The 23,328-nt window shown below is 31.7% G+C and overlaps 1 pseudogene across 1 annotated transcript; it reads left to right on the plus strand.

Moving 5' to 3' along the window:
- The first annotated feature begins 8,096 nt into the window (after positions 1-8,096).
- LOC145937855 (uncharacterized) lies at positions 8,097-23,244 on the plus strand (annotated as a pseudogene). The gene is made up of 6 exons (XR_014425649.1): positions 8,097-8,187; positions 20,906-21,214; positions 21,311-21,864; positions 22,486-22,709; positions 22,778-22,943; positions 23,147-23,244. The product of XR_014425649.1 is annotated as an uncharacterized LOC145937855 (transcript).
- Positions 23,245-23,328: the final 84 nt, after the last annotated feature.

Below are 23,328 nucleotides of genomic sequence, written 5' to 3' on the forward strand. Positions count from 1 at the left end.
CGCTGTTATTTTGTTTGTAATAGAATTGTTATATACTATACTATTGATTTTTTTGTTATAATATTGTTATAAAACAGTTATATAACACATTAATGCTTTTTATCGAACGCGTTTTAGAGCTACATCGACCAATTTCCAATTAATTCGTTTTTCTTTCCCTTTTAACGGATTTCTGTCGTAAAAGGAAAAGGAAAACAAATAAATCGGAAATTGATCGTAGTCCTAAAACGTGTTCGATAAAAAGGCATTCGTGTTATATAACTGTTGTCAAAATAGCCATTCAAAATTGCAGGAAAAATGTAAAAGAAAAATTTTTTATATATAAGTATGTATTATTTATTATATATAAACTTTATATAAAACAAAACCGCACAGTTTCTTTTGTTACATACTATCACAAACATCTTACAAAATATTAATAAAATATTTATATTATTGATAATATATTTTAAATCACAGCTTGCAGATGTATATATATTAACTTAAATTACTATTTAATAAAATATATAAATCATCAATAAATAATCATCATATAAAATAAATATTTTAATTATTTGTTATATGTTAATCTCTAAAATGAAAATTAAATGAATAATTAACTGGAAAAACAAATTTAAAAAAAATCTACCTTGTCGGTAATTTTATAGGGAAGGAATCACATTCTATTCATATGTTCCTTTTTTGTTGCATCATATATAAATTATATAGTAAATAAAGAATAATTATATAACATTTATTCTTGTTCTTTTTCCTGTTTTTTATCTTCCCTTTGTTTTCGTTGTCGAGCGAAACGAAACCATTCCGCCGCAATGTTGTCAAAATCCATTTCTGTCAAATTGACATAACGTAAAGTCATTTCTCCTGAAAAAGAAAAAATCGAAGTATGAAAAACATGTTTTTAAATAAAATATTTCAATATATAGGTTAATTTTTCTATATACATACTTATTATTATTTTTACGAGATTCAGATTGTATAGCTTAAAGTTATTTCTTATTCCTTTCCAGGAACATTGTAGTGCGCATTCATTTGTGAATATTTTTTGTAAAATTCTATGAATGTAATCTCGCGGACTATTTCCGCCTATTTTTGTTATAAACCCTTTCTGTAAAAATATATATACATAAAAAAATTTATTACAGTAATATATACATAATAATATACATATAGCATATATTTATAAAAGGACATTTTTTATGCAAAAATGTTTTAATATTTTATACATAAATAAAAATGCATTTAAGAGTTTAAAAAAACGTTTCTAAATAAAAATTTTTTATACAATGAAACAAAATATTTATTTTTACTTACAAATTGGTTGACAGCTTCACCACATACTAATTGTGAATCGAATTGAAATTCCTTTATTCTTTCAATTGAATTGAGAGGCAAGAATTGTATGATTAAATTGTCATCTTCTTCTGGAACTATTTTTTTTTTTAACACATCTTCTATGTTTTTTAATCGTTGTTTTATTTCTTCTATTTTAAGATTTGATGATGTTTGCATCCGTGTTAATGTTTTTATATTATCTACAACATAAAAAGACTTACATAATAAAGTTTTTTACTAATTGAACCATCAGAAAAAAAGTTTGTATAGTGTACTAGTCTATTTTATCAAAGGTAAATATATATTGAGATGAAAAATTTAAAACGATTTCTTGCTTTTATACAGATATAATTTCATGTGTCCACAGATAATAGATCAAGAACCTTATGAAAATAATAAATTATTTTATTGAAATAATACTTTTACTTACAAAAAAGAATAGGCACAACTTTTATAAAAGAAAGAAGAAGGCACGATTTGTTGTTTTATATTTGTCTCCACTTTGCGAGATGAATAGAAATGGTCTGTAAAGTAAAATAATTAAATTATAAAATTATAAAATGATTAAATTGAGAAAAAAGTAAAACGCAATAGAAAAATGCAGAAGTTATATATACATTTAAAATTTTAAATCAATATTTTTTTACCATAAAACATATCTTTATAATGTTTCTTTAGAATGTGCATGCTGCGTAGAATATATATATATATATATATATATATATATATATACATGTATGAATTGTTTTGATAAAAGTAATACTAATAAAAATATGAGTAAAGAAACATCAAAATAATGATCAAATTCTAAATTCTGCAACTTATATGTACAAGTTAATGAAAGCTGTAATTTCTTTCACCGGACCAATATGATGATAAACAATTGTTATTAAAATTATGTTTATCATGATATTGGTTCGTTGAAAGAAATTATAGAGAGCTTCCATTAACTTGTATATATGTAAATTATGCAAGAACGTGGAAAGTGAAAAGAACGTGGTAAAATTGTTAAAAATACAATGAAAGCAGAATTAGCATATAAAAAGAATATGCCATGTTTACAGGTTAGGTTTACAGGTTAGCTTTATAATTTTTAGAAATTATAAAAAGAGACCTAAATTTATTATTTTATAAGCTACTTATTTTTGTAGCGGAATGATGAAAGCTATGTACATCGCGGTAATATATAAAGGTCTAAGGACGCTGCGAGTTATTTAGGCGACCGCTCAACGCCGCGGTCTTCCCTTATGATGCGTAAGCGAAGAAAGCCGTCACTATCGGTTTATCTTTAGCGTAGCGCTGTAAACAGGCGGCCGATCCTTATTCGATTTCAAGAGCGACTAGCGTTAGACGACGGGTCTTTTGACTTGCGAACAACTACCTAGATAGCGAGCCCGAGAACGTCTCGAGCACACTCCTCAGTTAAGATTGGTCGACGACGGATCAGCGCTCTGTGTAACCGAAATATACCTCCCGAATAAATGTGGTTTTGATTAATTTACTACATTCTACAATAATTGGACCTTTGCTCCCCTTACAAAGTCAGAAGTGGGATTCACCTGTGTGCGTCCGATGTTACGAAGTTCGGTATCCGGAAGAAGTTCTTTATGTGTGTGATTTACCGATGTTACGAAGTCCGGTACGAAGTCGCGTGTCCGGAAGAAGTTCTTTATGTGTGTGATTTACGAGTGCCCTTACGTGTTTATGTTAAAATTTTCGAGGGTGATTGCGATTACGAGACTGCGATACCCTATTTACGATAGACTAAGCAAAGCGGCTTAGTAATTACGAGTGTGACACTGTTTCAAACGACAGACCACGATGAGTACGCCAACGGTCGCCGACCTTAAGGAGATACTAAAGGGCAGAAATCTGCCGACGACGGGCACGAAGGTCGAGTTGATGAAGCGATTACTAGACGCAGGAGTTCCGCCCGAGGAGTTACAAGCGACGGAACCGGCATCGACCAGAGCGCATGAGATGCGAGACGACGAGCCCCGGCCAGGGACGAGCGTCGAGAACGTCGTCCCGTCGGCAAGAGATATCGAGTTGTTAAGGAAGGAGCGAGATCTAGCAGAGCGCGAGATCGAACTCTTGAGAAGGGAGCTCGAGTTAGCGAGGATGACGCCACCGCGGGAAGGAAACGTGCTCGATCGAACTGGTGTAAGAAAGTGGCAGGACCTCAAGGATCTTATCGGTGAATTCAACGGTAGTGAATTGGACTACGACCGCTGGGAAAGGCAGGCGAAGATGCTGCTCGCTTCCTACGAATTAGACGATCACAAGGCGAAAGCGCTGATATGTAGCAAGCTATCCGGCAAGGCGCTCAAGTGGTATCACTCAAGGATCGACTGCGTCGAGCTAGGTTGTAACGACCTTTTCCGAGAACTACGAAGGATGTACGCACAACAAGCAGATCCACTGATGTTACGGCGCCAATTGGAAGCAAGAATGTGGAACGCAGGCGAGACCTTTGCGGACTACCTCCACGACAAAATGATCCTCGCAAATAAAGTACCGGTGACAGGCGGCGAGGCGATTAGCTACATCATCGAGGGTATACCGAGCCAGGAGCTACGCACGCAAGCCCGAGTACAGTGCTATCAGTCGACAGAGGAGATGCTGAAAGCATTTGCGAACGTCCAGGCCCCGAAGGGAGCTTTCCGACAACCGGCTACGACGACGGGAAAGAGCAAGCTGCAGAGCAAGGAGCAGAAGCCCAAGGAGACGAGCCCCAGGAAATGCTACAACTGCAACGAGGAAGGTCACATCGCGGCGAAGTGCACGAAACCTAAACGGGAGCGAGGATCGTGCTACAAATGCGGCAAATTGGGACACCGAGCAGCCCAGTGCGATTTTGTCAAGGATTCCACCAAGGAAGGCGTTCACTGTCTGGCGCGCGAGCGGATAGAATGCGACGATTTTCAACGGAAGGTCGAGCTTCAGATAAGTACTAAGGACAGTGCCGTTAGCGTTAGTTTTGACGTTGATTGATTCAGGCAGCCCTATTTCCTTCGTAAAAGAGCGATATGTCCCGCGAGAATGTATAACCGTTGAGATAGACCGGGATCGATTTGTCGGTATAAATGGTAGCGATTTAAGAACGATAGGCTGTATAGCGGCTACGATTATTTTTGAACACGAGAAGTACGCGATAATATTGCGAGTCGTCCCTGATGATACAATGCAAAGTTCGATTATATTGGGACGCGATTTCATGAAAAAGGCGAAATTATCGATAGGCAGCGATCGAGAAATAATCGATATTATGAATATTAATCTTGATAGAGATGTCGGTATGTCGGTGGATGATATGCAAGTTAACGACCATCTTCCATTTGAGGTGAAGCAACGAGCGCGCGATTTATTAGAAGCGAATTATATAAATGCCCCGAGGCCATCACGGCCGGCAGTGGAAAATATCATGTCGCTCATCCTTACGAATAATGAACCGTTCTATTGCAAGCCACGTAAGCTTTCGTATTATGAAAAAGGTAAACTACGAGAAATTTTAGATGAGCTGATCGCGAAAGGAATTATCAGAGAAAGTACGTCCGAATACGCGTCACCTATTGTATTGACGAAGAAAAAGAATGGAGAGTTGAGAATGTGCGTGGACTTTAGGAGACTAAATAAAGTTACTACGCGTGATCATTTCCCGCTTCCGCTGATCGAGGACCAATTAGATCTGTTAGAGGGCAAAAAATATTTTACTACACTCGACCTTAAAGACGGTTTTTTCCACGTAAAAATGCACGAGGAATCGGTTAAATATACCTCGTTCGTTACGCCGTTTGGACAATATGAGTACGTAAGAATGCCTTTCGGTTTGAAGGGTGCCCCCCTCAAATTCCAATGTTATGTCACCGAGATCTTTAAAGAACAAATCAACACGGGAGATATCTCAGTTTATCTAGATGACTTTCTTATTGCTACGGAAACCATTGAGCATCATTTTCGGGTGTTGCGGAAAATTTTCGAATTACTTGTCGCGAACCGATTAGAACTACGGCTAGACAAATGTCGATTTTTGCAGACAAGACTAGACTATTTAGGTTATACAATTACTGATAAAGGTGTTCGCCCAACGGACCGGGGCCTTGAGGCAGTGGAGAATTTCCCGATTCCGCGAAGCGTTCGAGACATGCAAAGTTTCCTAGGCCTATGCTCCTATTTCCGAAAATTCGTAGAGAACTTTTCTATTGTGGCTAAGCCGTTGTATGACGTCACTAGAAAAAATGCCGATTTTCAATTCGGAGAAGTGGAGTACCGGGCTTTCGAGTCGCTAAAAAATCGTTTAATGAATGCGCCTATCTTGAGTATATATTCTCCACAAAGCGAAACCGAACTACATTGCGACGCAAGCGCGATTGGTTTCGGCGCGATCTTGTTGCAAAAGAAATTGGACCGGAAGTTACACCCAATCTTTTATTTTTCAAAGAGAACAACGGACGTCGAATCGAAATATCATAGTTATGAGTTGGAAACGCTGGCGATAATCTATGCACTCCGACGATTCCGCACGTACTTACTCGGAATTAAATTTAAAATAATTACCGATTGCCAAGCCCTGAGTTTGACGCTGAATAAAAAAGAGACGAATCCGCGTATAGCGCGATGGGTACTGGAGATGCAGAATTTCGATTATGTCTTGGAGCATAGAGCCGGCTCGCGTATGTTGCACGTTGACGCACTGAGTCGTCAGATATTAGTTGTCGAGGATAATTCGTTTGATAAAAACCTCTCTTTATGCCAAAGCGACGATCCGTTAATTTCAAAGATTCGGACAGAATTAGAACATTCGGAAGGCAAGTTTTTTGAAATGAGGAATGGGCTGGTATACCGAAAGCAAAAGGGAAAAATATTGTTCTATGTACCGGCAATGCTAGAATCTAATGTCATTCATAAGTATCATAACGAAATGAGCCACGTCGGTTCTGAGAAAACGACCCGGAATATACTAAATAATTATTGGTTCCCGGAGATAAGATCGAAAGTCGATAAACATATCAAGAGCTGTTTGAAGTGCATTGCGTTCACGCCTAATTCGGGAAGGCCTGAGAGAACACTGCATAGTATACCGAAGGGTACCGTGCCGTTCGCCACACTACACATCGATCATTTATCGCCCGCGTCGCGATCGAAGTCATCCAAAGCACAGTATATCCTTTTAGTCGTTGACGCGTTTACTAAGTATGTAAAACTGTACGCTACCAAGAACACAAGCACTTCCGAGGTCATAAAGAATCTCCGATCTTACTTCAGGCATTACAGTCGACCCTTACGTATCGTGTCAGATCGAGGCAGCTGTTTTACGTCCCGCGAATTTAAAGAATTCATAAACGAGCACAATATTCAGCACATTGAGGTCGCCACTGCCTCACCTCAAGCGAACGGTCAAGTCGAAAGATACAACCGCACAATACTGCCTATGATAACGAAACTAGCAGATGAGCGAAACATTCAGTGGTTTAACGTCCTTGAAGACGTAGAATTTGCCTGTAACAACACCATTTCGAAGGCGACGAATGAAAGCCCGAGCATATTACTTTTCGGGGTACGCCAACGAGGAAATATGGTGGACGGATTGTTAGACGCGTTAGAAGCAGGCGAACATATCGACGTAGCCCGTGATTTAATAAAGACGCGCAAACAAGCGAGCGAGCGAATTCAAGAAAATCAAGAGACGAACAAACGCCTTTATAACCGGAAACATAAAGATCCGAAGAAGTATGTGGTAGGAGATAAAGTAATGGTCCGAAATTTTGATTGTACGCCCGGGGCATCACAAAAATTAATCCCGCGCTACAAAGGACCCTATCAAGTAAGCTGTGTTTTAAGAAACGATCGTTATGTATTAACCGACGTCGAAGACCACCAGTTAACAAATACTCCCTACTGCGGTACATGGGAGGCGGCGAACATGCGATTATGGAAACCATGTTAATTAAGTATAGGATAACACTGTATAGATTTAAGATAACATAAAAGAATTTTCTTTATAATCTTTAATTAAGTTCTGTATCAGATACTAAGCGATTACTTACGTTAAAATAAGCATCGTTATTTCTTTTACTTTACGTACAATTAGTTTGTCATTTGTGTTTTATTTTGATAACAATTCTAGTTTTAATCGAGACGATTAAGGGTCAGGTTGGCTGAATTGTAGCGGAATGACGAAAGCTATGTACATCGCGGTAATATACAAAGGTCTAAGGACGCTGCGAGTTATTTAGGCGACCGCTCAACGCCGCGGTCTTCCCTTATGATGCGTAAGCGAAGAAAGCCGTCACTATCGGTTTATCTTTAGCGTAGCGCTGTAAACAGGCGGCTGATCCTTATTCGATTTCAAGAGCGACTAGCGTTAGACGACGGGTCTTTTGACTTGCGATAAACAACCACCTAGATAGCGAGCCCGAGAACGTCTCGAGCACACTCCTCAGTTAAGATTGGTCGACGACGGATCAGCGCTCTGTGTAACCGAAATATACCTCCCGAATAAATGTGGTTTTGATTAATTTACTATTTTCCACAATAATTAGACCTTTGCTCCCCTTACATTTTTATAATTTTATTTTAAATACTTTGTTACCGCATAACCTTTCTTACTTTTCAAGAGAATGAAATTATGTAAGAAACCACACAAATGTATGTATAAAATATTATATAGTTAAAAAAGTTTTTATGCTTATCAAGTTATTTTATACAATGTGTATATAGTAAGATAATGAGAATTACCTTTATAGCAAATGTACACAGCACACATGTGTTATTACTTCGATAAAGCCAAAGGACAAAGGATACGAGAAGAGAGCACATGGCAGGGTGTACACTTGTACGACGCGTTTGTCAAACGTAGCGATTGGCTGCCGATGAATACCCAAGTGGCGGGACTTTCGTCGGATCGTGTATAATAAATTTTTGTCGTATTGAGGTGTTCATAAAAGATAATACGTTTATTTGAAAAAAGACTTACCTCTGATTTAAATTGCGCTTTAGAAAGACGTCTTCTTTTATGTGTCACTAGCAGAAAGTATATATATATATTAATATAACACGCGAGCTCATCGAAACTCGAAAGCGCGGAATTATGCACATGCAAAGTTTAAATTATATATATTATCAATATAATATAAACATAATAAATGTTATGTAACATGCAATATAACTGTTATATATTACTATTCACCTACAGTTACCATTCACCTTAGTAGGTGAATACTATAACAAAGTAATATAATAGTTTCATAACTTAGTTATATTTGTAAATATAAAATAAAGTTATATAACTGTAATATAAATATAATGTAACATGTATTACATTACATGTTACTTCTAAGTTATATAACAATTATATTTTTACAACATAACATATGTTATATTACGTGTTTCTCTTAGGTTAAATAATATTTATATTCTGTGTTTGCTGGGAATAATATAAATTTTTTTTTTTATTATAAGTTTTTTTTATTTATTATAAATTTTTATTGCGCAAGAACAATAGTTTTTCAAAAGTTATGTCTGATAAACGATTTCTGCGAGGGACATAAATTTGTTGCCCAGAACTAAAGAGCCGTTCTACCGGCGCTGATGACGGTAATGAAGTGTTATATTTGAAAAACATCTTTTTAACATTGGGATAAGAATTAAGGGAATTCAATTCTTTTGATTTTGATTCTAAATATGACAATGCTTCAATATTACTACTAATATCTGGCTGTATCAAATTAGAAACTCCTTTTTTTTTATCTATATCACGAAAAAAGTCTTCATCTCCGCTACTACTAGAAGTCGATTTATTATCAAAAGCTATATTTTGAGAATGCAAGTTTTCAATTTCTTTTAAGAAAAGATCTTTACACATTTCCATATAATGTTCCGGCACCCAATTTAATTTAAATCTTGGCAAACAGAGAGCAGATAAGATGAACTGCTTACTTTTAAAAGAGTTAAAATCATAAATGTTTTTAAATCGTTTATCTAAGGCAAGTACTATTCCAGATACTAGTGGTTTACAATATAATAAATGCGTGAATTTTATAAGCTTTTCTTTTAAAACAATAATCGTAGGTGCTATCAAATCTAAAAAAGTCATTTTTTCTCCTTGTAATATATCAATACTTGTTGCTAAAGGAGACATAATTGTAATAAATTCTTCTAAGAATTCAATTTCATTTGGTCTCAACTTTTGGATTTTTAATTTTTCAAAAAGAATGTTAAGTTTCATTTTATAAGCAAGAATCTTTTTAATAGCGTCATACTGAGAATTCCAACGCGTAATAATAGGTATTGGAAATTTACAGTTACATTCTTTAAAACAAATATCAGATGCTACTGTACTGCGACTAAGTATATTCCAAAAAGCACTTAATTTAGCAAAAGTTGAGCGATATATTTTTTTTAAAGAAGCGTTTTTAGGATCTTCTAAAATTTTTTTGCAATCTGTTGTAGCGATAAGGTTTAATGTGTGAGAACAGCATGTTAATTGTGGGGGTAATATAATTTCATTTCCCAGTTCATCCGTAAAATGCTCATTTTCATGTACAGTAGTATCAGTATTTGTAATAATGTTTCTACATTCAGTAACTTCAATGTCTGAATCGGATTCATCTATAGTATCAAAAGTATTTTCATTTGATTCTATTATAAATTGATTTTCAGAATTTTCAAATTTGGTAACACCAAAGCATCTAAACACTTTGCTAAAATTTGTGGCATTGTCGTGTTACGTCCTGTGGACTGCACGATTCTTTTCTCCTCCCCGATTTACGCAGATTCGCGTTCCGCGAACATATTAATTATAAGACCGAAATTAGTTATAAGAATTAAACGGAGAAAGACAGTGATTGTGAAACAACTCGATCGGTGAGATTACGAAACTTACACTTTGATCAATAAGTCATAGGTAATGTTGAAATATCACGATCGACACACGCTATCAGTAGACCAAAGATCGGAATTAGGAAAGAACTCTTCATACAAGGAAGCAATACGTTGCGCAAAGGGGATTAAACACCGAACGTATGACTATGAGTCACAAGAAAAGAAGACGCCCTTTGCCCTATAGGAAGGGCAGACGAATAGTATAAAAGCAGCGAATCTTCCAAGAACACTCTCTATTAATTCCGCCTACGTCGTGGCAGTTACACACTTCTGGATCCTCGCATTAAACATATATTGTGACCGTCGGGGCTCAACAACCAGCTACCAGTCAACCTACACCTTCGCCCACACCACTCGAAGGAACCATCGATCCTGAGGATCAACCTATAGCTGCCAACCCGCTCACCAAATAATATACAGTGAATACTTTCATTCTTCTACGATCACGGAAGTGAATAAATCCCCGGAATCGCGACTAAACTTAATAAGTAGTGGAAATCGCTGCCCGTCGAGGGTATTGAAACGCGCTCTCCGATTGAAACGGGACGATCAAAAGCCAACGCGAATCCTCAACCGCCTCATAGCACATCAACGTTACACACACACTCATATAATTGTTTATACATGTCCACAAATTCAAATGTCTAATTCTCCGAATATTATTAAGATTTTATTTTTTTTGAATAAATGATAATTATTTACATTACGCGAATTTAAAGTCTTATTTAAACCCCTGTGTTCCCTCATATATCCCCCGAGATCGCACAAGGTCCTATCCCGCGTAAAAGGGATTTAATTCCCTTACCGAAAAGGACCGACGAACGGCCCCCTGAGATAAGCCAGGTAAAAGCGACTAGCCAGTCGTTGACCTGCAAAAGGGCCAGACAGTCCGTTCGACCCGAAATCACTCGATTTCGGGAAAACGCTGTTACGACCTTCGAGAGGCCTTTCCTTCGTGCAAGCCAGGACGTAACAGTCGGTTATTACATGAGTAACTTTAGAGACATCTAAATTAAAATCAATCATTATGTTATGCATAATCAATGCAATATTTTTATAGGTATGATTGTAAAGTATTCTTCTACAAGCTAACATATAAGATTGTCTTTCATATGTATCTAAGATAAAGTGAACTGTCATACCTAAGTAACTTTTATTACGAAATGACCAAATGTCAGTAGTTAGGCAAATATAGGTTTGCTTTTCTAGTAATTCTTTTAGTTTTAACCTTTTTGTTTGATAAGAATTATTAATCTCAATACATAAAGCATGCCTTCCAGGCAGAAATTTTTCCGGCTCATTAGTAGATAGTAATCCATAAATTAAATTTCTAAATGATGGTTTCTTCACAGTATTTAGAGGACGCATTTCTTCAATTAAATAAGTTAAAATTAAATCGTGAGCCTGCAAAGATAAAAATAATGTATCTTTCTATCTACAAAATATCGATGTTAAAAATAATTTCTTTTTAAATATATTAAACATATTTACCTGCTTCACTGTAATGGGCAATTTGTTTTGCATCATTGGTACAATATTTCGTTGTTTATCTGCTTTAAACTTTTTTTGTCATCCAATCTTTTCAGCTTAATTTTTTCATATAACTGCGGATGTAATCTCTAAAAAAAGAAAACAGCAAAATAAAAACATTATAAAATTTTTTAAATTTAAAGTAGATGTGTCAATGCACAAATAAAAAGAAAAAATACAAAAATATTTTATAATTGAAACACAAATATGTAACTCACATTATAATGACTAACAAAGTTTCCTGTAGAAGTTCGTGAGCCACTTATGGTTTTAGGACAGTTTTGACACTGTGCTATTATTTTCTGGTCTGTAGAGTTTGCTGTCACCTTAAAATACTCTCCTTTTAATAAAAATGGCAAATTGGACAAGGTTGAAGAAAAATCTTCATTTATTATGTTTATGTTGACATTCTCATCGACTTCCATAGAAGTTGAGGTTAGAGTTGCTTCTGTTTGCAACATGTCTTGAGCTTTAAGAAAACAATTGTTTATTTAAATATAACCCTAACAGCACATGTAGATACTAAGAATGTTCGGAGAATATCGCAAAAGTATATTGAGTATATTCTCAGAGTATTCGAGATACGTACTATGATGTACTGAGTACGTACTAAGAATGCTCTAATGTCCGTCTATTTTAGTTCCTAGTATATACTAAGAAGATCTTATGGTATATATCAGTGATATCTATAGGATATTAACGGTATATCTTCAGTATGTTACCGATATATTATGCATATATATTTAGGATTAGGGGTTGTATATATCGGTGATATCTATAGGATATTAACGGTATATCTTCAGTCTATTACCGATATATTATGCATATATATTTAGGATTAGAGGTTAGATTAGGATATTACTAAATTAATTTGTACTCTGTTTATTTAAATTTTATGAATATTTATTATAATCTCAAAACAATAAACATATAAAGGAGATCAAATATTTCATCCTATTTTTACTATTCTATATAATTAACAGAAAGTAAATAATCATTTGAATCATTTTTGTTAATTCTTATTCTAAGAATATTTAAGCATATCAGTATCAATAAAAGAGCGCGATATAAGATATTGCACCGAAGTTACTTATATATTATATATATATATATAACTTCCTATACACTATATATACACTATATATATATATATATATATATATATATATATATATATATATATTATAGACACGTTCCAACGAGAATTAAATAGAAAGAAAAATATTTAATAAAAGATAAATTAAAAGATTGAATTGAAATACAATTAAATAAAAATTTAATAAGACAAAATTTCACTTAATTTCAAATTAAGTATCTCATCAAATAATAATAGATTTGAAAATATATAGCCTAAAATATATTGTGTATATATATCTTTATACGTAAAACTTTTTCAAAATCAATCACAGATTTTCAATCTGAAATCCGGCGAGATTATCCTCACGACAGATTCTTCATCTACCGGCGTTTATTCTTAGTGTGCTGTGCTTATTTGCTCCTTTTCTCTCCCCATACGTTCTTCTGCATGGGCTAGCCATATTTTTATTGGCGCGGAAATCTGTTCATCCGTTGCATTTTGATGCAGTTTTCTTATTACACCTGAAAAGAGTAAATAAATTTTTTTAGAATTTATTTAATAAATTTTAGGACAAATTTCTTAAATCTAATTTAGAGTAATAATTAAGAGATATTTGTATATTTCATTTCTACTATATATAAAAGGGAATGTTTAAAAATCTGAACATTTTAGTATGCTTTCTTTTTAACATTACTAAATAAAAAAAATTGTTATAGATTATTGTAACAAATAATTTTAGTAATGTAAAATAAAGAATTATTAATTCATTCTACTTACACATAATTATTTTACAAATTTGTAGCTGTGAAAATTTTTCTTTTTTCTTTGCCCCATACCAGCTGTAAAGAACTGCTACATCGTTCGAAAATATTCTCCTCATCAAATGTATACATGAACTCTTGAGATCTTTACATATAACACGAATCAATTGTTTAATCTACAATTATTTTAAAAATTGTGTTATAAAAGTTTATAAAACAAATATTTGTGTATATATGGAAATAATGTTCTCTCAAATATTTATTTGTATATAAAATTACTTTGCATATTAATATAACATTTGTCTATAAATAATTATTTTAAAACATTTAGCCAAAATATATAATTTCGTTTTTATATTTGTTATATTTATTAATTTATTATATTTTTATTTAAAAAAAAACTTTTTTATATAAAGAATTTCTAAACAAAAATATCAATTTTGAATTTGAAAAGTAATTAAAAGATTTAAAGTTTCAATGTTTGTAAAAAAATGTTCGTATATTTTCTTTAAAAAATTATTAAAAAAGCTTCCCAAGTAGCAGACAATATTTTTTAAATGTATTTTTAATATTTATTTTTCATGAATTATACATTGTACAACTGATTGGAAAAAATAATGTTTATTTAATATTTATTAAATATTAATTTTACATTAAATATTTGTTTAAAATAGCAATTTATAAAAAAATATTAATATAATGATTATTTAACATTTATTTAATATTAATTTTCACATTAATTATTTATTGGCAATAATGATTTGAAAAACATTAACCTAATGAGCAAACAATATTTTTTAAATGTTTTTTTAATGTTTATTTTTCATTAATTGTACATTGTACAACAGATTGTAAAAATAATATTCATTTAATATTTATTAAATCTCTATTTTATATTAATTGCATAAAATATAAGATTTGTTAAAATATTTATATATGTGACGTATATATGCCTATATAAACTATATATATGTCTGATAAATCAACCAATTATTAGAGTATAATTCATATGGAATTTTAGAATTAGAACATACATATAAATATTTTATATTTTTGATAAAGTGTAATATGAGTGAATATGATAAAGTGTAATATAAGTGAATATATGCAAAGTGTATTGATAATAATTGATTTTTAAAAATTCAAAAATATATAAAAAACTAAAAAGTAAGTATATAAAAAGCTAAAAAGTAAGTATATAATTAATACAATTTTTTGTATATAGAAAACACTTATTAACAACGTTTATTAACAACTAATTATAAAATTTATTTCCATATTAAAAATAAAATCAGTTTTCATTTCCCGCCTTTTATATAATTCGTTCGCCGTTGCGCGTTCGCCGCGTACACAGAAACCTAACTTTAGTGACAAAGCTATAACTACTACGATGAAGTCTTTTGTCTTTTGTCGTTTATCGTTTGTCGTAGTGATGTGCGATCGTATGATAAAAATCGATTTCTGAATCGATTTTGAATCGCACATATAAAAATCGATTCTCATAAAAATCGGAGTACAAAAAATCGATCTCGTGAAAATCGATTTTTTTACGTTATTTAGCATAAAAGAAGAAATATGCCGAAACATAAAGAAATTAACTAAACTATACTTTTTTATCTAAAAAATTGTAGTAGACCTTCGGGAGTTCAAGCTGGTCGAGCTAATCCTAAAGAGAGCCGAGATCTCCTTTGCGAGTCGATAATTTTCTAGTCGAATGTAAAATTGAATTCTAGCTAAAACCTTGTAAGACCGACGATTACTAGTTTAGGAGTTAGGTAGGTTCTGAAAGGTGTAAGATAAGAGTAAAAAGTACTTTAAATAACGCATTAATCTTTTTCAATTTTTTTAATTAATCGTTGAGCCAGTCTTTAAATGAGACTAACATCAAAGGTGCCGAGAGAGAGTTGAGCTACTCACCGCTACTGTATATACTGTGCTAACGGCATGGCAATTCAAACTTCATTATTTATTTAAAACGTAGTACTCACCGATATCAGTAGAAAGTCAGAAAACAGCACAAAAAAGAATCGATTCTAGCTTTAAAAAAATCGATTCTCTCGAAAATCGTATACTATGGAATCGATACAAAAAATCGATTTTCTCGACGAGAAAATCGATTTTCATGAAGATCGATTCAGAATCGCACATCACTAGTTTGTCGGTTGGCCACTCATCAGAACCTTGTTGGCCACGTGTGTCGGGCATAGAAAGAAGAGAACGGAATATATGCGGAAAATCACAGATACACACATTTATATATTTACAAAATATCAATATCAATAAGACACCACTGCTTAAGTAAAAAGTAAGTCATCGGTATTCGGTTAAAAGTAAATTAATAGCAGATTATGTGATTTTTTGTAACCTATTTAGATTATACGCGTATAGGTTATGTATTTTTGATTTATCTACAAATTTTTTCTTTCAACAATTTTTACATATATTTTCTATTTATTTATAGAGCATTTACGACATAGAGTCTATTTATTAGAGTATACAATAAATTACTGTAACGGCATATGATACAATTTTTCGTGCTACCTTGTATGTAAATTAATAAATTATAAATATATAATTATAAATTATAAATGCAGCGTGCTATTTGTTCAAGTATTTCGTAAATATGTATTTTTAAATCCATGTTTAATTTTATAGTTTGTCGTTTGTCGGTTGTGTGTGGCCACTCATCAGAACCTCGTTCGCCACGTGTGTTGGGCAAAGAAAGAATAAGAGAACGGAATATATACATATACGGGAAATCACAGATATACACACGTGTATATATTTACATTTAAAATATCTCTCAATATCAAGACACCACTGCTTAAGTAAAAGGTAAGACATCGGTATTCGGTTAAAAGTAAGTTAACAGCAGATTATGTGATTTTTTTGTAACCTATTTAAATTATACGTATAGCTTATTAATTTTTTATTTATCTACAAATTTTTTCTTTTAACAATTTTTTACATATATTTTCTATTTATTTATAGAGTATTTACGACATAGAGTCTGTTTATTAGAGTATACAATAAATTACTGTAACGGTATATGATGCAATTTTTCATGCTACTTTGTATACAAAGTATTAAATTATAAATGCATAAATTATAAATATATAATTATAAATTATAAATGCAGTGTGCTATTTGTTCAAGTATTTCGCAAATATCTTGTATATTCAAATAGATGTTTAATTTTATGGTTTAATTTTATGATTTAATTTTATGGTTTAATTTTTATGATATTTAGGAGTATATTTGCTTAAGGAGATTAAAATAACAAACCTTATATTTATTAAATATATTTCTAGTTTTTTCAAGAATATGCCAAAAGATATACCTTTTTATAAGCTTTCCAAGAGAGCCAAAATACAGAATCTGAAGAATGCTGAGAATGTAGAACCAAATTCAACTGATTAGTCTTCAATGGAATTTGATGAGCATATTCCGCAATCACATATTTCATTGCTTACAAGTAATAGTTCCGAAATACCAGATTTTCTTTCTCTTCAAGAAGAATTCAGACTTTCTAATGATTTTGAACCTTCTCATCATTCTCATCATTTTGAACTTTCTCAGTCTTCCGAACTTATTCATCATTCTGAATATTTTGATAATTGTGAATGCTCTGAACACTCTGAATGCTATGAAGACTCTGAAGACTCTGAATGCTTTGAACACTCTCAATGCTCTGAATACTCTGATTTTGAATATTGGGATAATGAAAATTGTAGACAAGATAATACTTTAGATGACGACTCTGAAAATCTTCCACATTCACCATCTAATTCGAGCAGTTCTCAGTCTAACAACAATTCAAAAATACTAAAATTTCTTCACGGTTGGGCTTTAAAGCATAATATAACTCACAAAGCTATTTCAGATTTACTTCACGGTTTAAAAGAGAATCACGAATGTTTTGCCGATGAATCAGAATCCACATTCCCTGTCGATGCACGAACATTATTGAAAACAGAAGTAAAATTAATTAAAAAAGTTGTTGATTCTGGCTATTATATTCACATTGGATTACAAAAACAATTATTAAAAATTATTCCTAAGAATTTGAAACCATTGATTCTTTTAAGTTATTAATAAATATTGATGGATTACCTCTGTTCAAAAGCTCGTCTGATCAAGTGTATCCTATATTATGCACTGTAGTATCCATTCCAGAATTACGTAACAAAGTGTTTCCTATAGGAATATATTACGGTCAAGAAAAACCTACAAATTTAGAAGATTACTTTAAAGATTTTATTTCAGAAATTATCAGTCTGCATGAGAATGGCCTTCATTTTGAGAATCACATTGCACAGTTAGATGGTGTATATTTTGTTTGCGATGTCCCAGCAAAAAGTTTGGTAATGGGAATAGTATCGCATACTGGTTTTTATTCCTGCACTAGGTGCACTGTTCGCGGTGTTACATCAGACAATCGACGAATCTTTATTGATTTAGAGAGTCCTGCTCGCACTTGTGAGGATTTTCTACAATGGAGAGATCCGATGTTTCGTCGTAGAGATACTCCTCTTACTAATATTGCAGGGTTAGATTTTGTACATCATTTTGTTCTTGATTATATGCATCTGGAATGTCTTGGCGTTATGCGTTCAATGATGAATATGTGGTGCAAAGGAGCAATTCCTCATAGATTTTCGGCTGCTCAAATTGAATTGGTATCAAATCTTCTTGTTCAATTTCAATGCTATATTCCTAGAGAGTTTGCAAGAAAACCTAGAGAGCTATACATTGTTTTACGGTGGAAAGCAACGGAATTTAGATTATTTTTTCTGTATATAGGGCATATTGTTCTGAAAAATGTTCTAAGCGATGAAAAATATATTCATTTTTTGGAATTTCATTTTGCAATGAGAATTTTATTAAATCCAAATCTTTGTAAAAAACAAGAACTTCGTCAATTTGCCAAAGCTCTTTTAAAACATTTTGTTCAATCGACTGCAATATTGTACAATCAAAATTTTATTACCCATAATTTCCATAACAACATTCATATAGTTGATGATGCTGATTATTTTGTCGACAAATTAGATGATTTCTCCTTGCATACGATATCTGCATTTCCCTTTGAAAATTATATGCAGAATATCAAAAGAAAAGTCAGAGGACGTAGTAAGCCACTTGAACAAATCGGACGACGAGTTGGAGAATTAATGTCATTTGAGTTTAATTATTCAACAGACCAAGAGAGTCAATTTCCAAAGTTCTTTAGCCCTCATTGTACCGGTCCAGTATTATCAGGTTGTACGCGTCAGTATCGTGGTGTTGCTCTTGCAAAATTCAAAATAATAAACCAAAGTCCCAATAATTGCTGTGGTACTACAGCCGGAACAATTATTCAAATTGAGAATATAGCTTTTTGTAAGCATTTGCAGCTTCCAGTTGTTATTGGTAGAGAATTTATTGACAAATGTGATTTTTATACTATACCTTCGGAGAGTTCCTGCGTAGGGGTATTTAAAGTTAGCAAATTGTCTAATCTCAAGAAGTGGCCATTGTCACAAATTACCACAAAATATGTACAATTGCCATACAAAAATGGCTATGTTGTTTCGTCTATTTTACACTGTGACACGTTTTAATTAATCAACATGTATATTATAGATCTTCATATATCATTTATTATATATATATATATATATATATATATATATATATACAGGGTGTCCTATAATTCGCGAACCACCCGTCAGTTGCAGGTAGAGTAGGTTAAACTGAGTAAAAAAGTCCTCTACCATTTTGCGATTTTCTCAATAATTAATGAGAAATAAATTAAAGAAAATCAGCCAATTCGAGCGATGATAAGCGTGCAGCGAGAAGAGACAGCCCACTCGGGGGTCCAGAGTTAGCGCTACTCGTATGTAGTTACTGTCTTTTGTAAAGCGCTCCACCCCGCTTCATCGCGCGCTTAGCAACCGTGTAACATTATACTGTTTCTTTTCGCCGCATGCTTAGTAACGATATGAAACTGGGCTGTCTTTTCTCGCCGTCGTCACGCGATTTGGCTGATCTTCTTTAATTTATTTCTCATTAATTATTGCGAAAATCGCAAAATGGTAGAGGACTTTTCTATTCAGTTCAACATGCTCTACCTGCAACTGACGGGTGGTTCGCGAATTATGGGACACCCTGTATATATCTTATTTCGTTCTTTACTTTTCTTTATTTTCTTTTCTTATCTTTTCTTTTTTCTCTATTCTTTTCACTTTATCTGATATTTCGTTATATATGCTTCCGTTTCATCGTTGCATGCAATAAAAAAACCTCAGGTAAAAATTTGTTATAAGAGATTCATTATCTACAAGTTGTGTAATCTTCATTTGTTTATAATAAGATTATTAAAATATGAACAAATTAAAAAGCTTTAGAAAATTTAGAGAAAATTATAAAATTAAAAAAAAGAAATTTATAAAATAAGAAATATTAGTTACTTAATTGTATTAAGCCATATTTTGATATTCTTTTTAAATATAATTGATTGAGGAAAATTGCTGCGCATATAATATATTTATGAAATTTTTATAAAGTAAATATATGTTTTATAAATTTAATTTCTAAATTTATTTAAATTTTACATGTCATTTTTGTTATTTACAAATCAACAAATATTAAAAATTATATTCTATATTTAAATTATAACTTTTAATAACCTTTAAATGGATGATTTTTAATTGCATTAATTACATAAATTTTTAGTTGTATTAAAATTGATGTAATTAATTAAATTGATGTTATTAATTAAATATGGTGTTCTATTTGGAAGCACTTTATCTAATATAAATCAGTAAATTTTGTCTATATGTTTTAGTTACTGTTGCATAAAATTGGAATATGATCAGTTAATTGTTTTATGTGTTTTATTGATATTACTTTTTGCTAAACTCAATGATGTATATCAATAATTTGTCAGTACTGCATAAGTATCCAAACAACACACGCATATGATTTAAATATATCTATGAAAGTCGTCTAAAAGAAATCTGAAAAAATGATGTCTTTTAGACGTCTTTCAGATGTTTTTAAAACATGCATGTTATTATATGGGTGTTTATAACAGGGCATCTGGTATATAACAATTTTTATACTTATAATTTGTACTTATAAATGACTCCTTATATAAATAATTATGTTTAACTTTTCCCATTACATAATACATATGTTAATATTATTACAAAATACTGTTCAGAATGTTATGTGTTCAATAATTAATGTAATTTATATGTAATTATACATTATATATGGTTTTTATGTATCTTTAGGGCAATTACAATGGACAATTCGGAGGAAACAATTACGAAAGAAAATGTAAATATTGCAAACGATAATATTATTATTAATGAAAAATTAATCCATACCGCAAGAAAGCATACTGAGAATAGTAGTGATGATGAGGCAGAGTGGTCTATAGTTTATTTTGAAACTGATATCGAAGAAGAAATTGATGAAGGTTTCCACGACCTTATTCCATCTTCGTGGATTACGAGAGGAACATCATGTTTCTATCCTATGCATGAAAGTCGTGCAATAATATGTAAATTAGCAAAACATTGCGCAAAACCTGATTTTAAGTGGAATTGTTTTTCCATCAAAAAGATAGAAGAAAATATAGGTAAATTTTATAACGCGCGAGATAATTTTTTGTATATAATTTTTCTTCTAATATTTTATTCTTGATATTATAACTGAAATTCATGATTTTTTTCAGAAAATTATAATCAGGGGATGAAAATGTTAGTAAAAATAAGCAAGAATCCTAATGCCACATTATACTCAGATATTGAAGAAAAAGGGAAGGGAAAACGATTAAAAAGACCAATTAAATATTTTGAGGAATCTGATAAAGAAAATATGATAGAGAAAAGATATAAGGTGCAAACGTTACCACCCATTCCAAAATTAACAAATGTAATAAGCAAATCCGCACGTCAGCCATTACCTGATATAATGAATGAAAAAGTCAAACGTCAAACATTATCTTGTATTAATGAACAACGGTGTTCGAAAAGTGTTCCTCATGAAATAAAAAAGTACACACATAAAAGTTATAAAGAATGTAAGAGAATACCTTTACAAGAGAGTTCTCATCTTTTGACGGAATGCCAAAATCAACGTCTACAATTGCTTCAGAAAGTAATGAAAAAAATTGTTTAAGTGGATGTAAAATAGATTTCAAGATAAATCATAAATGTGCTTACAACTCACAATCAGAAGGAGAAGTCACATTAGAATCTCTTGCAGATGCAATTTGTTATCTCCATGGTATGTTGAAAATATCATTTACATATATATTATGTAAGATTTTATTATTTTTGTTATAATATATTATTATACTCATTAAAATATATCTCCAATTTAAAAAAGTTACTCTTAATGCAGATCAAAATTTAATAAATTGCAACTAAAATTTATTTTCTTTACAATATTGTTAATAAACAAATTAGAATCAAGTGTAAAACTCTAGAAGATGAATTAAATATATAAAAATCGACGTTTTTAATGTTTGTTATAATTATAGCTTCTTTTAACAATTACTCAAAATTGACAAACGTTAATATTTTAAATCGTATTTTAATACTATTACATATTATAATTTTAAAAATAGGTCCTATAAGAGAATCGTTAATATTATAACAATGAAATTATTATTATTAAAGCAAATGTTTTAATATACCGTTATAACAAATTCAGCTCTCTCTCTCTCTCTCACACACACACACACACACATACACATACGCACGCACGCGCACACACACACACAACCAATAGAATTAATGCTGAAGATGTTATACAATTAAATCTACATTTAATTTATATTTAAGACATAAATAATAACTTATATTTAAGACATAAATAAAAATTCTGTTTTTTTATCATTTTCAGCTAAAATATTATCAAGTAAATTGATTTTGCGCAAGACGGACAAGAATATTGAAAGTTTTTTGGAAACACAGAGAATAGTCACACCTGCTATTGAAAATTCTTCCAAAACTGAAAATCCTATTATCACATCATCAGTTTTGGACGAATTTCCAATAGCAAGTCTGGATGATTTAAAGAAAATAGAGCGTAAACTAAAGAAAGATGAAACTTTTTATTTGAAAGTGGTAAAATATTCTTGCTCTTTTTAAATTAAAAAAAATTTACATAAACTATAATATTATACAATTTATAGGTTGATGTTCTACGTTTAGGAATTATGGGAGAATCAATTCAAAAAAAAATAAATTCCGTACTTCGGATGGTTCTAGACGATAAGTTAGCAAGTTTTTTTAATTGGAAAGGTCAACGAGGCAACAAACTTAAATTGTCAGGACGTCGAATTACCAAAATAATGATCGGTAAGATATTATTTCACAATTAAATTTATTATAATAATTAAGTATAATTCTGCCTATATATGGATGGTAAATAATTTAAGTCAACTTGAGTTTCAGAGAAAAAAGCTAAATTAAAATCAATTTTATAAATCTGAGTTCTTTTTGAATTTATTCATAGATGTAATTGTGTGCTTATGTATGTTTTTATTTATTCTTTTGTATAGAAGCAATAGCTAAAGAAATCCCAACAATAAATGAAGTTACATTTGGAAGAAAAGCGAGACCCTGGCTGGCTCAGGCCACCTTTCGCATAAAAAAGTAGATATTATCATATATAAATAAATATGATGTTTTTTAAAGTCGGCCAATAGAGCCAAGCGCGAAAATTAATTTTAATTTTTCGGAA

This window comes from Prenolepis imparis, unplaced genomic scaffold (genome assembly GCF_030444845.1).
Source record: "Prenolepis imparis isolate NDT839.2.m4 unplaced genomic scaffold, iyPreImpa1.0 SCAF_6, whole genome shotgun sequence".
In the NCBI taxonomy this organism is placed as follows: domain Eukaryota; kingdom Metazoa; phylum Arthropoda; class Insecta; order Hymenoptera; family Formicidae; genus Prenolepis; species Prenolepis imparis.